The 17463-nt window shown below is 36.8% G+C and overlaps 1 protein-coding gene across 2 annotated transcripts in view; it reads right to left on the bottom strand.

Moving 5' to 3' along the window:
• Positions 1–17463, bottom strand: part of MEIS2 (Meis homeobox 2) — a 211836-nt gene that overhangs the window by 62057 nt on the left and 132316 nt on the right. The window lies entirely within an intron of this gene.

A 17463-nucleotide genomic window follows, 5' to 3' on the forward strand; every position in this document is an offset into this window, starting at 1 on the left:
TTAGAAGCCACGGCAACTGATCCAATTACAGCAGAGTTTACTGACGGTATTTATGTTGACTCCTCTAAAGGATAGTGAGAGATGCATTCATTTTTACTGGTTACCACTCTGCATTAACACAATGGGTCACACACAATGACCACACCTCAAAGGGAGTCAATTATGTGCAATGCTTCATATAGAAATTGTACCTTTTACCTTATAGTATGGCGATAAGAGAATGAAGCCATAGGGTTTCAGAGCTTTTTCATTCTTTACTTCCCATCACACCTGACAGACATTTGTACTGAACCACCCTCCCCCATCATCAACCACTTGCCCCCATCATCCTGGATTCAAGGACTGTTATTTTAGAAGCATACATTCACCTTAAGAGACACTGTACTTGCATGTACATAATTATAAAACACGTCTCTAGAGAGGTCTCTGCTCTAAATTCACTGGTTTTCTTAAACAGAAAAGTAAACTTTTTTTTTTATCCAGCATGTCAAAGTCGCTCATAAACTAGGAAGCCTTTGATATGATTTCCCATTAACATTATTAAATGGCGACATTAAGAACAACAGAATATTCCATTTAGAGTATTGTAATCATTCCCGCGTTTGAGAGAATGAATGTTTTTCAATCATCTAAAATTTTATTCTTCAGGTATTTCATCTTCTATAATGGTGTGCATTATCCAAAATGTGCACAATTACTTATTAGCAAACCCAAATGCCATTAGGTTAAACAAAATCCCTTGTGCAGCAAAAGGGGTTAACCAGATTTGTATTAATATAGAAGCCAGGCTTTTAATATTCTGCAAATGTTAACAAAGAAAGATGATAATGTTGAGTTAATATGGGTTAAGCATAAAATGAAAATAAATTTTTCTGATTGCGAGGTGTTGACACTTTTTTGGCTAGGGCCTCCAGCCTGTTCCTGAAAGCTGTGTAATTACAGAAGGCTTTTCCCCTCCTTCCCCCTCCTGCTTCAAGCCTACCCACATTAGTAATGACCCCTTCACTGCTTCAAAAACCACTAATGGTCTTCAGCACGGGCAAGAAAAATGAACAGGATAAATTGGAATCCACAGTCAGTAATTTGCATCCTATGAGGCTGCTTTGGCCACTCACACTCATTCCTGGCCATCAATCTTTGCCTGTCAGGTGCTGCACTCTGCCACCACGACAAATACTCCTTCTAACACTCTGATTCGTCCAAACAATGTAATTGTCCTCTATTCTCCTTTTGGTAATGGAGATAATGAATGACTACCCAAACAAGAAGGACTGCTCATCACAGATGCCTGGGTGGCTTCAAACTGGAAAAGGCCTAGGGTACAAATTTTAATTGACTGAAAACAGTGGCTGGGGGAAAATGACCAAAAACAATCCCCAGATCCTTCTTGTCATAGCATTTTTCCTACCAAATTCAAGGGAGGAGCACCTTTTGACTTTTGGTCCCTCTAAGATTTTGAACGCCTAGGTTTATAAATTATTTTCCCTATAATGAAATAGTTAATAGAAATGAATTCCACAAATAACAAAAATGAAAATAAGGACTCATCGCAAGAGTATATGGATATGCACTGGTCATGTCAACATCCAGTGTGTCATTTCTTTATACAGTGTTTTCTTTCTGGCTTGTTTAGTCTTGCTCACTGTTTGATGTGTTTGCTCAAGGCAGGTCTGACAAAACATGGGCGCTGTGGTGTGTGTGCGTATGTGAAAGAGAGGGGCAGAGGTGTGCACGTGCACACACACACATATATACATGTACCTATATGTACACACACACACACACACACACACAGAAGATTCATATGAAATTAAGGTTTAGGATGTTAAGGAAGTAGAAGAGTAGAAAGCTGATGTTAGTAGAAAGCCAGTTCTTTGAAGTATGACTGTAAATTCTGATCAAATAACAAGAATTCTTTCCAGTGTTCTAGTAGAAATTTAGTCCAATGACCACAAAATTACATAAACAGTACATTTTATCTTGGGAATCCCTGAGCAGTACTTTCACTATGAGAGCAGTTGCAAATTCCATCCACAATCATTAAAAAAATTGGGACCTTACCAAAATTCACCTTGCACAGATGGCTTTTTTTTTAATTAATAGGGAAGACCATAATAACTTTAACTTATTTAAATAACGTTCTGTGGTTTCTGAACATGCGTGATTCTATGCCCCTTTTATACATGGAGTGGACTGTTTATCTGGAAGTGTTCTGGCAGTCAGCCACTATATTTCTAAAATTAAAAAAGGGACGGAAAACAATCAGCTTTCAGAGGAATTGGAACCATGGCAATGTGTTTCGGATTAATTTACAAATATATGTATATATTTAAAGTCTAACTGTAGAACCAGAGAATTTCTACTACATGGTCTATCATACGCATTCTTCTACTTTATTAGAACAGACATCATATTGAAATAATAAACATGGGAAGCCTTCACTTCTTCTTTGATGTATATTACTAAATGTCTGACTGGCTCAAATTTAAAATAAACTTTGGTATGTTTGCACTTGAAAACTGGAAGTAGACCGCAAGCAATAATTTGTTGTCAGTTTCCATATTCTTGGACTAAAGCTATAGTTTAGTCTGTTCACTGTTGGGGGCCAACCCACTCTGGTCCAGTGGCCCAGAGGTGGCTCAATTTACTTTTAAGAACACACATGGTAACATAATAGCGACGATGATGATTCCCTTCATCAAGAAAGAACCAACATAGGTCAAAGTTTTTCACTTCTCAAAATAGTTCTAAAGCCACTGTTGAATAGAAGGGAGTCACAAAGATCCCCTTACTTTGAATATCAACGGACAAGTGTTCAAAAAGTTAATAAGGCATGTATGGCTCACAACTCCATGGAGATAGAGTATTCTCCATGTAGAATATTTTTAATTGCCTCTTTATCTAAAGACTCATTTGAAGTTAAGATATTATATTTATTCAAGATGCTAACCTTAGCTAGAACTTCTCTCCCTCTGTCCTTTTGAGGTTAACCTGCTTTATCAAGTACATGGAAATAGATCTGCAACATCCTTAGAATACATCAGTGGAACAGATTTTGGGTGAAACCACTTAATAATCATTTTCTTTTGTGATTAACCTCTCTCCAATAATGTCCAAACTGGAAATGATTTGTCAGGAATTTTATTCTATGTTGAAAGGATTTATACCGATGTTTAAAAACACTTGAAGGGCTATTTCTAATCATCTCATGAATTAGAAGTACAGGATAAATAAAAATGGTAGTACTTAGAAGGGTAAAAAATTGGAAATAGCCTATCAACTAAACTATAGTTAAATAACATGTGAGGTTCTCATGAAAAAGGTTTTCCCATATATGTTGAGTGAAAAAAAGCAAACTATAGAACATGTATTATCAATTTTCTGTAAAACAGATACATGAATTCATAAATTAATTGAATGTATCTGTCCTTGTAGTGAAAGATAAACATCTGGAAAATTACACAGTGATAATGGTTCATGTTAGGTAGTCTAGGAGCTAAAGGCTTTTGCTTTTTGTTTACAGATACCCTATACTGTCTCCGTGTGTACCGCTTCAAACAATTTTTTTAAATACAATAGGAATTTTAAAATTATAATTAATTTATTGTAATTTAATATACACTCTGCATTTAAAATTTTTTTTAATGTTTATTTTTGAGGGGGGAGGTGGGGGGGAGAGGGAGAGGGAGAGGGAGAGAGAGAGAGAGAGAGAGAGAGAGAGAGACAGACACAGAATCCAAAGCAGGCTGCAGGCTCCGAGCTGTCAGCACAGAGCCTGATGTGGGGCTCAAATTCATGAACCATGAGATCATGACCTGAGCCAAAGTCAGATGCTTAACCGACTGAGCCACCTGGGTGCTCCCACTCTGCATTTTTATTAACACCATAGTAATTTAACATTTTTATTAAGCTAGCTATTCTTTCATGTTACAGTAACTGTCTGACTGGATAATTTTTCAAAGCAGAACATCTCTAGGACAAGTCCTACCTCTCGAGTTACTTTCCTACCCAATGAGTTTGACTCACTTGCTGGACTCTGAGGCTTACTGATGAGCTATCTTTGAAGACCCACGTCCGATTTGTCAAATTACTTGTGCGATGATGTAATGCAACCATTAAGACAAATGACAGAGTAATTTGTTGAGCAGGGTCTTAGTCTGAGCAAACACTTGGAAATTGATCATTGTGATGACTGCCTCCTTTTCCTCAATCCCCTTCAAGACACCATTTACTCTATAGAATTAATCCAGTTGACTTAGATTTTGATGATGCCACTCATATATGGAACTTTCTAAGCAATTTTCCTAAGATAAACCATAAAACTGCATTTGGGTGGATATCCGTTATTGCTCTAGTACTGTGCTTCCTGAACTAGGGTACAAGTAGACCGCCCCTGAATAAGTAAGTGCATTTTCCTGGAATGCCAAATTTGTTCAATGGCCATGAATTTAACATCTTTTTCTTATGTAAACAAAAATTCCTCTGCTCTGACTGAAATGTATATAACAAATACAATTCTGAGGTAAAACAAACAATGAAGATATTTTAAAACCCATCACATCCTCACAACTGAAAGTAATCTCCTTTCTACTACATTCATGTTGCAATTTACTTGGCATTTATAAATTTTAGCCTTTCACTGTCATGTCTTATTTATATATCTTTTCTTCATTAAGTATAACTTTCTAAGGGCAGAGCTCTGGGCTTTTTAAACTTTTGTAATTCTCCCCACCTCCACCTGAGCATCTCTCAATATTTGTAGGAAAAATGAAAAACAAACAAAACAGACATAAGTTCCCAGTCAAGCTGTTCTGTCACCTTGAATAAGACTGTAAAATATCTATAGAGATTATAATGGGTTGTAAAATATCTATAGAGATTATAATAGTATAGTTTGTGATGGTTAATTCTGAATCTTAGTAATTCTCTCTCCCTCTCTCTCTCTCTCTCTCTCTCTCTCACACACACACACACACACACACCCTCAAATTGTCTGAGCTTCGAATCACTATCTCAGGAGGCAGTAAAAACCCTTCCCTCTTCTACTACCAAACTAACTTCCTGTTTCTCCCTGAAGCACTTCCATATGAAACATGATGTACCTCTCACTTTGTGTTACTATTTGTAGATATCTGCATTTTCTGCGTGTCTTCCCCCCCTCTCCGGTTCTTGAGATCAGAACCACAAAATAGTGGAGTAAAAAGGTCCTTTAGACAGAACTTTGGCCTGGCACCTAATTAATGTAGATGAGGAAACCAAGACTCACAGGTGTAAGTAACATATGCCAGGTCATAGAAACAGGCAGTGGTAAGAGAGGGGCTAACCACCTGCTGTCTCGACATTTGTGGTGGTCTTTCCCACTGTAACATTAAAGTTTTTCACTGAAGTATCCTTCCCCTTTATTTTGGTAATAGTAGTACCCTGATTTTTCTTTAGGCATATGTTCAGGGGTGGCCAAGCGACCAGGCTTAGTCAATCAACATAGTTAATCACCCTGGCTGCACTGAAAAAGAAACCCAAGTTAGGTTAATGGGTGTGGGTTGGGCTGTCAGTCAAAGGTGTTCTCTTTTCACTGGAGTTAGTCAGTGGAATATGTGTCTGGAGTCGCTGATGCCATTGTTGCCACCAAAATGGGAAAGCCTGACTGAGGATGAAGCCCATGGAGACTAAAGTAGAGCCAATAAAGAACAGATTCCTGACATCATTTCTGCACTTGGATACAGCTCTACCTAAAGCCAGATCCTTTTACCTTTCAGTTACCTGAGCCAATAAATTAGTCCTGACTAATGCACATGGCATGACTTAGATTATCCGGAACCTTCTCAGTTTATTCTTTTACCCCCTCCAGCTAAAAATGATTATTTATTACTAAAATAAAAAGAATAAAAAACAGGGAAGGAGGAGGAAGAAGAGAAAAGCAATCAACAATTTTGCTTTCATCTAGGTCTGCAGACTGACCAAATAGGGCAGAACTCTTGAGGATTTGGGAATTAAAAAAAAGTTTATCAGACTTCTGATCCCAATAAATTAAAAAATGACCTAACTTAGAAGACAGACGTTTAAGCATGCAATGTATATAAAACCCAGAACTTTAAAAAATCTAAATGAGAAAAGCATAAAGGTGAGTTCTTACATTGTTTCTAAAATGACCAGAGAGTAAATTTCAGTATATTTCTTGTGTAAAGTTGAAACTCTTAAGGGAAACGATAGAAATTTACTAATCAAAATACCTGAGACTCAAAAACCTTACAGGAACCAAAAGGCTGTGATGATGAAAAATGACACAATAACTTTCACATTTCATTTCAGCAAAATTCCCTGTTGCTGAAAGAGAATGCATTTCACAAAATTCCCTTCCATTCCCATGAATCTGGCATGTCCATCATGGCCAGTCTAAACACTGGATCCAGTGGAAAATCCTCTCCAGCCAGAAGTAGTCGCTTTCTCTAAAAATTTCACAGTGCTTTCCCTCCTTCTCTCTTGTGTTTTTACTCCACATTGTGTTTTATGTATGTCAGTGTACTTGTGTTATATCCTTCACTGGATGGCAAATCATTTGAGGACAGAGTTCAGAATTAAAAGCACTTAGTGCAATGTTTCCCACATAATAGCTGCTCAATACATCCTTGTTTGTGATGCGTTCCTTCTGAAATTTATAATGTTTTCTACTAGAAAGGACTGATGGTACTACGTATATGATGCATAAATACCCAGACACAAACGGAAAGATTCAGATAGACATTTAACTGTTTTACTGACACAATATTTGGATATCTGAAGACAGCTACTAAATTTTTCAGTTTTCATCCAGATGTTTGGTGTCATGGACACCCAGATTTCAGATTTAAATTAGTTGGGTTTTTGTTTGTGTTTTTTTTTAACGCCATGTGCATATCTGGGATGAAGAAAACATGGCTATTTCAGGAGATTCATTTCCATTTGAGTTCACATAGAGGTAAATAGATTGAATAATAATAATAATAATGTTTAAAGTCAGAAACTGCTTGAGAGATTTTTAATAATAGCCAGACCCTAAGAGGTGAACCATGGTTGATATTTAGAGCCATGGTAGGAAGGTCTCATTAAAAAGAGCAAAAAAAGAAAACCACTCACCGTCCTGTAGGTGAGCTAAAAGAATACTGAATGAGCCTGCTGGATTATGATTCAGAGATTTTAGGAACAGTTTTTAAATTTATTATTATCAAGATACAGATAAAATAAAACAGTGAAGAAGGAATTTCTTATGAAACCAAAGTTAATGACAGAAAGACAAAATAACCTAAGAGTCTTGGGACAAAGAAGGAACATTTTTTGCATCTTCAAGAAATGTTACATACACATGTTCTAATGGTATGCAGGGAGTTCATATGAGCATGAAATTACGTGAAGGTTAGATGCCACCAACACCCATACTACTTCTAAACTTCCAAAAAGACATAAAAAAGTATCAGAAAAACATAAGACATTTGCAGATAGGAGTCAGAGTTTTAAGCACAATGAATATCATCATTTTTCTATTGATGGAGATTTTAAAGCTGTGCGCAGTCTTATTTTGAAAATAACGGAAATATGTTCCTAAGGCTAGAGAAAGATAATTTTTATTTAACATTTGTTAGGACGCTCCCATGAGCTGCTTGGCCATGCGTATTACGCTGCCTACATGGCTGATGGGCAATCTTACCAAATGAGCCAAAGGCCACAAATAAGGCCTTGACTCATTTAACGATCATTTCACATTTCCACACTATGACCAAATTAATATTTTATGGGACTACTCAGTTCTATAGCCAGACCACTTTTCCAAAAAATTGAATTTTGTGCTTATTTCTTTTATGGATCATTTGTTGAAATAGATTTCAAAACAGGTTTAGGCTATTTAGATTTTTCAGTGAACTGCAAAAGAAAAACAGACTCACAGTTTTAGAAACTAGAAAGGACAGGAGAGTCACCTCATTCAAACCTTCTTATTTTGTGTCTAACAAAACTGAGGTCAACTGAGGAGAAGGGGCCTGCCTAAACCTTGTTGTTGGCCTGGCCTCCTGCTTTTTTAAGATGTTTCCCTAGCAAGAAGAAATTTCATGCTTACATAATGTCAAAGAACATTTTATTTCTAAACATTTTTTTTAATGATTATTAATTTTTGAAAGAGTGCACGCGCACACCCATGCAGACACACACAGACACACGTGTGCACAAGTAGGGGAGGGACAGAGGGAGACATAGTATCCAAAGCAGGCCCCAGGCTCTAAGCTGTCAGCACAGAGCCCAACGCAAGGCTCAAACTCATGAACTGTGAGATCATGACCTGAGCCAACGTCAGAGGCGTAACAGACTGAGCCACCCAGGTGCCCCTGGAACATCTTATTTCTCCCTATGAATCGTAGATACCAATAGCCAGATTTTATACTATAAGCTACTTAACACCCATATTCTGTATGTTTGCATATCACCCTAAATTTCCCCATTTGCCACACTACTGCCTTGCAAATACTCGCTGGTCTGTCTCTCTCATTGGATTCGATGCTCCTTGAGAGTAGAGACAAGCAAGGCACATTTTACCTCCAGAATCTAGCTCACTGCCTAGCATGCAAGAGGCATCACACACTCAGTCTCTCTCTCAAAACAAAAAAAAACCAAAAAACAAAACTAAAAAAAAAACCTTTAAAAATTAAAAAAAAAGCAACTCATTAAAAAACAAACAAAAAACTCTGCATGTTGAATTAGTCAAGTTTGAGGATGCAAACAAGTAAATTCTTTGCAACCTAAAAATGCTATTTTGAAATGAGAGAGATTGGTTGAGGTGAAAGCTGAGGAGCAAATGAGAAGAGAGATTTAAGGAAGGAGACACTCAAAGAGGCAAATAATACCAACATTTTATGGCCTCAAACATGAAACAGGGAAAACCAGCTCTCATTTAAATGTTTTTATTTATTTGTGAGAGGGTGGAGGGGCAAAGGGGGGGGGGTGCGGAGAGAGAGAGAGAGAAGATCCAAAACAAGCTCTGTGCTGTCAGCAGAGATCCCGATGTGGGGGCTCAAACTCATGAACCGTGAGATCATGACGTAAGCCGAAGGTGGATGCTTAACTGACTGAGCCATCCAGGTGCCCCCGGCTCTTATATAAAACAGCAGTAAAAATTCTATATGTAGAGAATGGAGCAGAAATTGGCAAATTCAGATGGTGACACTAAGAAGCTGTGGAAAAGAAATAAGTCCGTGGGACTTTTCATTAACATTTAGTATCTCACCTTGTTAAAAAGGCTAAGGGGTTGCTTTAAAACAAGGATCTGAAGTATTTGGCAGAGAGTTATATAATGTCTAGACAACGGAGATACTTGTATCTAATCTTATGACAACAATCCTACTTATTAACAGGTCCAGACACAGTGCCATATGAGACTGAGTTAGAAGGAAATGAGGATTAGTGATTAGTCCGTTACATTTCTTTAATAAGATGAAAAAAAATATGGATAAAAAAGTGGGGTAAAGTTTACAAGCTATGATAAATAATTCCAGTATGTTTAGTCTAATTTTATTTGCATGGCCTATGCTATAAATAATTTTGTCTGATTTACCTTAAGAATGTACTGAAAGTCCAATTTGACAGAGAAAGCTACCAGAGACTTAAAGAGGAAGTTGTTGTTTAAAGAAACTGAGGATTATCTTTTTTTCAAAAAGGTTATTATCTCTAGAGTAAGCAATGGAAATGTTTTGGATATTATCTTCTTTGCTCATCTCAAAGTATAGGATAAGAGCATGGGGTTAATGATAAGTTAAAAAGTCATAAAAATAAGAAGAGAGTAGCTTTAAAGGAATGACTTCTTGTGATGGGAAGTAGTGGTTAAAAAGAGAACCACAGGGGCACCTGGGTGGCTCAGTCGGTTGAGTGTCCGACTTGGGCTCAGGTCATGATCTCGCGGTCTGTGAGTTCAAGCCCCGCGTCAGACTCTGTGCTGACAGCTCGAAGCCTGGAGCCTGCTTCGGATTCTGTGTCTATCTCTCTCTGCCCCTCCCCCGCTCATGCTCTGTCTCTGTCAAAAATAAATAAACAATAAATAAATAAATAGATAGATAGATAGATAGAACCCTAATAGTGACCATTTCTTATACCACATTATGGAGAAGGCTTCAATCACGGTGGCTATGAGGAATCAGAACTCCTTAATAAGAGTTAATTCTTTCATTTTACAGTTCACCAAGATAAACACACTAACGTGTTGAACATTGAACACTGGCATTAGAAACTTGGTTCAGGAGTTCCAAACTGGCCTCTTTTCGTAACATATTCATGAGCATTGGATACAACTATATATGTAGCTGTATACTCTAAAAAAGGGAGGCAGGTGGGCTACAAAAAAAAAAAAAAAAAACCCTTGACTTTTTTCCTGTTTAAATATAACCCCGTGTTCTTAAATGTTTTGGAATTTATGTGATTTTTGAGAACCTGGGAGAAAGATCCTTATCAGTCTGTCCATGGAATATGAAAAAATCAAAGATATTACCCAAGTGTTTTCCTTAGGTACCCACTGCACTAGTAAATAAAGCAACCAACTCATACCATAATAAGAAAACTCTTAACTGGGCCATCAAAAAAGGTCAGTTAGCAGTATTTATTTTGGAATTCCCCACAGTTTTATCTTATCAATTTGTTTTTCCTTCTCTTTTTTAAAGCAGCCTGTTTAGTGAAAGTTAACTGAATCAAGACAGAGACACAACAAGGTACTGCCACATTTATCTGTCTTTGTGCATATACTGGCCCATTACTATTTCACCTTAACTTTATTTTGTTTAAGTTTATTTTATTTTATTTTATTTTATTTTATTTATTTATTTTTTTTAATTTTGAGAGACAGGGAGAGAGAGAGAGTAAGCGGGGGGGGGGGGGGGGGGAGAGAGAGAAGAAAGAACCCCAAATAGGCCCTGCACTGTCAGCACAGGGCCCCCCACATGGGGCTCAAACTCACACACCAGGAGATCATGACCTGAACTGAGATCAAGAGTTGGACACTTAATCTGCTGAGCCACCCAGGTGCCCCTCACCTAAACTTCAAAACACACAAATACTTTAAATAAAAAGTGTTTCTAAGCAGATGAAAACAATCACTTTGTGAATTTCCAATTTGTGTTTAGAGTAAATCAAGTCATCAGTAATTAGAACACTTTTAAAATGTCTTTCAACATACTTATGAAGATGCTTCTTCTCGTAATTATAGAAGATCATCAACTATCTAATAATCCATGTCATAACCAAACAAAATGAAGAAATATATATGTACATATGACTCTTCATGACTCTGGATATTTATTGAATAAACATTCACTCATTCAAGATAAAAGTGATTAAATATTGAAATATCAAATCATTTGATAGTATTTCACCTTTTACCACCATAATTAAGTGCTATGCTGAGTAAATCCAAATGAATTAGAAACTTACGAACCAAAAGAAAATATAGACACAAAAATTAAAAGTTTTCTTGGTAAAACAATAACAATATATGCTAATATTATTTATAGCTTACTTAAATATTATACATGGCTACTTTATTCCTAACTTGTACAGTAAATTAGAAAATACTGAGAAAAGGTTACTTGTGGCTTGGGTAGCCAGGCTGACCTCAGCAGAAAGTGTTTTTCTAATTAACTCTCTACTATGTTTTTATCTGCTTATCAATTTGGATAAAAGAGGAATGGAATAATGAGGAACATATTAAAAATATGTATATGTGAAATTATTGCATTGGCTATGTATTTTTGAATCTATTAAGTGATAAGATTTTATAGAAAGCAACAGCTTTCTTATGTTCTTATTCCTTATTCCTCTTGATATGTACCTTAGAAATTGATAACATAACTTTACAATCTCAGGAAAAAATATTTTTATTTTTGCATAAAAATATTTCTTACAAGGATTTAAGAAGCCCCAGAAAATGGCTGTCTCCATAAAAATTGGACTTTAAAAGGACAAACCATTAATGTAGCTGAATTCAACTAGTATGAACTCGTATGGCCACCATCTATTTTTAATGCATTGAGCATACATTCTGACTGTTGGTGACTGTTCAGTAGTTTGGATATCACCCTAGACTTTTCTACATGATGGGCAGAACCCTCTAACATTTCTGATACCTGCTTGGCATGCTGTATCTTTGGCAGATAAACTTAAGTTTGACCTATTTTCTACCATAATACAAAGAGCATAAATTTAATTTATTTTAATTTAATTTTATTATTTTTAAAGAGTATAAATATTTTAGCACAAGGTGAGTTGACCAGTTGACCCTAAGAGCATGGTAAGCTTTTCATTTGAAAAAGGGTAGTTTGAGGTAAAGTCTGAAGGTACCTTCACTACTCGTGTGTTCTGGACTAAATCATATGCATTATTTAAATACCTAAAAAAATTAAATACTCTTATTTGAGTAATTGGAAATATACCCTCATAGCAACATAAGCTGAGTGGGTTTAGTTTTCAAAGAAGTTAAAACACTTAAGGATTGCCACATGGCAAGAAATAAGACACAAATGGCCTTTAGATTCTAGCAGAAAAATCATTAAGGAAATACAAGGTTATTATTCTTATGTATATACCATAGAAGTGTTGATTACACTTTATCTAAATACATATATTTTCTAAGAGAGAGAGAAGAGAGGGCAAGAGATAAATAGGAGGAACCAAAAATTATCTCAAAGAGGTCAAAAGTATGGATAGTAATCACCATCCAACTTACATTGCTGTGTCCCCATATAAAATCATGACCTGGATTTGGCCTGAATATTGGAGAAAACTAGACTAACATAAACTCTCCTCCTTTGAGGAGTACCAGATGAAAATCAGTGTCCATTTACCATCAAGTCTGACTTGGCAGAAACTAAAGGAAAGCCTTTTCAATGCAGGTATCTGAACATTTAAAATTTTCATACAGTATACAATACAAGAAAGAAATTCAGGGGGAAAAAGGTATAAACCACTACTTTATAAGGCCTTCATCTTTTATTCTAACCTAACCAGACAATTTTGAAATGGTCTGAGAATATACTGTTATAAAGAAGGTATAGACCTATGTGCATTTTTATCATGATGATATTTGTACCATTCTATAAACAAGGATGGATCACTGCCAGATCCTGGATTCAATATGTAAGAGGTCAAGCATCTAAAGGGGCATCTGGGTGGCTCAGTTGGTTAAACGTCCAGCTTTGGCTCAGGTCACCATCTCACGGGTTGTGACTTAGAGCCCTGCATCAGTCTCTGTGCTGACAGCTCAGAGCCTGGAGCCTGCTTTGGATTCTGTGCCTCCCTCTCTCTCTGCCCTTCCCCTGCTCCTGCTCTGTCTCAAAAATATATAAACATTAAAAAAAAAAAAAGAGGTCAGGCATCTAGAGCAACGGAAAAACAGAGGTTGAGACTGGTATTTTGACATCTGACTGGTTATGTTCTCTTTTCTCTTCCTTGAGCTCCTGAATACATTCTCTCCTTTCATTTTAAGTGACTGACATGCTAAAGATGTTACAGAACTTAGAACCACCCTCTGGAGACATTACTTTTTTAAACTCCTCGGACATTTGTGAATAAAATTTATAGCAAGTATAAATATTGTAAATTGAATCGCTAAGGGAGTTTGCTCTTTGCTGAAGTGTGTTCTTTCATAAGCTAAATAATGTTCTTGCAAAGCAATTAATACCCTCAGTGGAGTAATGCTCTTCTAATTTTTTATGAACAAATTTAGATGTTTACAAGAAGTGCCATATGAAACATTCTGATGGATTTATTTGGATTTGCACTTCTGTGTTTTGTTCACTGCTATATGCCCAGCTTCTAGAAAAGCACTTGGAAGCACAGTACAAGCTCAATAAATAATTGGTAAATGAATAAATGAATGAATACTTTCCAAGGCCTGCCCTGAGACTAAAGCATGGAGTATCTCATTTCAAGTGCACGAGGGAAGCAGGAGAAATATCAGTGTTTAGGCTTTTACCTTCTCACATTAGAAGTTAGAGCCACTCGGTTGGGAGGGGCTAACTCGTATGGGAAGTTTCTGCATGCTACAGATTTAAAAGCATACACTCTCTATCAATTTGTTTACACTATTGCAAATCAAAACTGTTTTTTTCCACAAGGAATTAGGTATTTCTAGGCCCATAGTGACAAAGACATGGGGGAAAAAACCTGTAGAAAGCCCCACAGAACTTATAACAATAGACTAGGCAGAAGTATATGACTGTCATATTAAGTCAGTAACACTTTCCATGAGTTAATGTCCTAGTGGATAAACATTTGAATTTAAAGTGTAGATACATTTTGGAAACACTCAACCGACTCAGGAAACACATGTGTTTTGGTGCCATCAGGTCACACTTCAGGTGGTGCCCTGGGAAATTTTTTGGAAAACACTGGTAGAAATAGGTTGGAAGGAAAGAGATAGAGCACATAAATCCGTTAGCAATTGCATTTATAGCTCTTCCCATCTGTCATTTGCAAAGCATTTTTCTAATATTAGCTGCTGAAGTTGTAAGTACACATGCCTTACATCCATTGTCTCATCTCACTTGGTGACGGTCAAGAACTGAACGCAGAAATTGTGACTTATCACTTGTTTGTGGTCCAGGCAGAAATAAAGGCAAAGACTTCAGCCCTGAGTTCTCAATTTCCTTCCTTGTGCTGAAAACCTATGAGGCCAACTCTTTCCTGGGAATAACATTGTGCTTTTTAAGAGCATCTCCACTCTTATTCTTCACATCAATTACAGAAAAAGCATAGGAGATGGACACAGTGTTGGAGCTACCTATTGTAACATAACCCATTGCACTGAAGATTTGCTTATGCCAACACAAGGCAAGAAAGCCCAGCTTACAGAAAGAAATAATCATGTGATGCTGGCAAGATTTGATGAATTCTATGAGGTAGACAGTTGTCATCAAAATCATGCAACACAATGGATTTCTAAGCTCTCTGTTTTAGGTTTACCTAAGCAGAATGATTTTGTAGTTTTAACTAAACTCATATTTCCTAATATCTCCAGGATGTGTCTTTACAGTGCCTGCTCTTGGCAAAGACAGACAAGTGGCCCAGATCATTTAACAAAATTGTCTGAAGAAATTAATAGCCATAATTTTAGGATGAGTATGAGAGTTCTACATAGTTCCACCATTAAATCAGTTATTTTAAACTTTCAAATGCATATGTACCTCCCACGGGAACATAACCTCCTTGAGGACAGGAAACTTGAAAAAGACGATTAGAAAACGTTAACTGAATGAATCTTGTCCATACCCAGGCTACACTTGCACCTGTGCAAGAGTTAGGAATCTGGAAAGGTCTAGTGGCTAAAGTCTGCAACACGCTTCTAGAATGACCAAAAGACTAACTAGTCACTCAAATGAGAAACAGGTTTGGCAAGTCAAGGGAAAAGGAGGTTATAATTACTCATGCACCAAAATTAAAAAAATAAAAAAAATAAAAAACTTACACAGAAATTCAGGACATATCTCACAAGGGGAAGAAGAAACTAAAAAAATTTAGCAGACAAAGCCAGCCTATACAAATTAGAATAATATATGCACAAATCTCTGGAGAAACTCTATTATATCACAATTAATGCAGAGACTGCAATCAAGCCAGGCTAATTTCAATAGATTCCAAGTTTTGAACAGTTCCTAGACTATCCAAGTGGGAATTTGGCCAGGATGCCGGGGTTAATAATTCATTTTGAGAGAGGCTAATTCTTTGGGAAGCAGCCCACTCTGCAGGAGGAAGCATTTGGCCCAAGTGAGCAAATTTGCTCTTCGAGATCACCCTTTATTAGCTCTACAAGACACCTTTCTTTGTTTTGGGGGGGGGTCACTTTACTTTCTTATACATATAGCAATATTTATCATGTTTTCAATAAATACATATAAAAATCAGAGAAATGGTTCAAGCATATACATTGAATGTTTGGGTTCTTAAAGAACAATTTTTACACCAACTTTCAATTACCACGATAGGAGTATAGGGTTGTCGGAAGAACACTGTGGCAAAATGTACAGGCTCTGGAATCAGACAGTCCTGGCTTTTAATCTTGGCTCCAAACTGTGAAACTTTGAAGAGGCTACTGAATCACTCTAGGATTCAGGTTCTTCACTCATAAAATAGGAAAATTAATGGTGCCTACCTCATAGGGGTCTTATGAGGTTTAAATAAGTCATTTGTTAATTGAACAAACAATTATCGACTGCCAGAAACTGTTACAGGCACTGTGAATACGGTAGTAAACAGACAAGACAAATCCCTGATCTCATGGAATTTATGTTCTGATAGGGAATATTGGCAATAAACAAAAAACATATAATTTGCCTGGAGCTAAGTTTTATGAAGAAAAACTTCATCAAGGTCATTTCTGCACCGAAATAGAAAGTGACTGGGGACGCTGAACTTTGATGTAGGGTAGTGAGGGAGATCATTTTGAGAAGGTAACATTTCAGCAGAGACTTGAGTGAAGGCAGAGCTAGCCAGAAGGCAGGAAAGCAAGGAGACCAGTCCTAAAGCACAGTGAGGGGGTGCTGCATGGAAGGATGGGGACAGAGAAGCTGGTGTCAGACCATGTCAGGTCTTGTGGGTCTTCTTAAAGGACTGAAGTATTTATGTGGCATCTGGCACAAAACTGAGCATGTAACATAGTAGCTATTTATTCATATTGGGTAAATCATACTGGGTCAGAATCATAAATCATATTGGGTCAGCATCTTTTGTTTCCATTGCACTGCTATGTAGCTGGAGTTTTTCCCCATTAATTCTCTTATCCTAACATAGCAGATTCCTAACTGATAACACATTTTAAATTCTCCTGAATATCACCAGTGTTTCTAAATACAAATGTTTTCTGTGATGTGTGATTATTCAGCATCTTATTTACCTGTTAATGGGTCTTAAAAGTGATGAGTTCTTGAAAGGCATTTTGGTTAAGGTGAGAACAGGTACACAAAAAAAAGATAACTGGGACATGCTAAGTAGGGAGACGAATTAATATGGCACATCTTTTTTGTTTTCCCCAAGAACACCAAAATTTGGGTGTTACTTCCTACTTGGCTGACTCAGAAGGAAATCTTTCATTGGTCTTCATGTCTCTAGATGTGATCACAATTAAACCCCAGCAGTCACCACCAGCATCCACACGGGATACTTCATGAAACATTCATACCTTCCCCAAAACCTGCGTGGCTCCATGTCATCAAAAACCAGATTCTTGGCCTGCATTTGAAGGTCTTTTACATTCTGGCTCCAACCTATCTTTCATCCCACTTCTCTAGAATACATATGTAAAATCCTAACTGAACCATCCGGGCTTCCCTGTGCATTTTATTTCTATATTACTGCCATCAAAACATTGACCATAGGGTAGATATTTCAAACGCTCTCCCTTATTTCAGGCTCTCTTCTGATATATATATATATATATATATATATATATATATATATATATATATA

Source organism: Panthera uncia (assembly GCF_023721935.1).
Source record: "Panthera uncia isolate 11264 chromosome B3 unlocalized genomic scaffold, Puncia_PCG_1.0 HiC_scaffold_1, whole genome shotgun sequence".
In the NCBI taxonomy this organism is placed as follows: Eukaryota; Metazoa; Chordata; class Mammalia; order Carnivora; family Felidae; genus Panthera; species Panthera uncia.